The sequence below is a fragment of the Mastomys coucha genome, unplaced genomic scaffold, assembly GCF_008632895.1.
Source record: "Mastomys coucha isolate ucsf_1 unplaced genomic scaffold, UCSF_Mcou_1 pScaffold8, whole genome shotgun sequence".
In the NCBI taxonomy this organism is placed as follows: Eukaryota; Metazoa; Chordata; class Mammalia; order Rodentia; family Muridae; genus Mastomys; species Mastomys coucha.
In genome coordinates, this window is record NW_022196914.1 from 29,892,826 (window position 1) to 29,893,721 (window position 896).

Here is an 896-nt window from a genome sequence, read left to right on the forward strand (position 1 = left end):
CATCCCCTAGGACAGCTGCTGGGACAAGCATCCCCTAGGACAGCTGCTGGGACAAGCATCCCCTAGGATGGCTGCTGGAACAAGCATCCTCTAGGACAGCTGCTGGGACAAGCATCCTCTAGGACAGCTGCTGGGACAAGCATCCCCCAGGAAGGCTGCTGGGACAAGCATCCCCTAGGACAGCTGCTGGGACAAGCATCCTCTAGGACAGCTGCTGGGACAAGCATCCCCCAGGATGGCTGCTGGGACAAGCATCCCCCAGGAAGGCTGCTGGGACAAGCATCCCCTAGGACAGCTGCTGGGACAAGCATCCCCCAGGAAGGCTGCTGGGACAAGCATCCCCTAGGACGGCTGCTGGGGAGGGTTTCTTTCTTTTGAGTCTGTAGCCGCTTGGTATGTCCCCATGCCCCAGTGGATGACACCTCCTTTCAAGCATATAGACAGCACTAACTCAGTAAAGTCAAGTCACTGAACAAAGGAATGAATAAATAAGGACACAGAGAGATGGAGACGAGACGGGGGCGTCCTGGGGGAAGCTGCAGTTAGGGAGGTGATCAGGGTACACAGTACACAATGGAGGAATATACAAAGAATATTTTAAAACATTTTTAAAAACTGCCTTCAAATGACAGACATAGTTGGGAAACAGCAATAGGTGACACCATGGCTCCACTGCCACCTCTGTCATCCTGGGTTCATCACTGCCCCCACCATCCAGACCAGTCACAGGAAAGGCATTATTTTCTATAGACAAGATATATACAGCAACAACAGCTGACAATCATCTGCTAGTTTAAGATGTGAGTACAAGGCCGGGCGGTGGTGGTGCACGCCTTTAGTCCCAGCACTTCGGAGGCAGAGGCAGGTGGATTTCTGAGTTCGAGGCCAGCCTGGTC

At 53.1% G+C, this 896-nt stretch overlaps 1 protein-coding gene across 2 annotated transcripts in view; it reads right to left on the minus strand.

The window, feature by feature from the left end:
• Window positions 1-896, minus strand: part of Mtrr (5-methyltetrahydrofolate-homocysteine methyltransferase reductase) — a 21,422-nt gene that overhangs the window by 4,539 nt on the left and 15,987 nt on the right. The window lies entirely within an intron of this gene.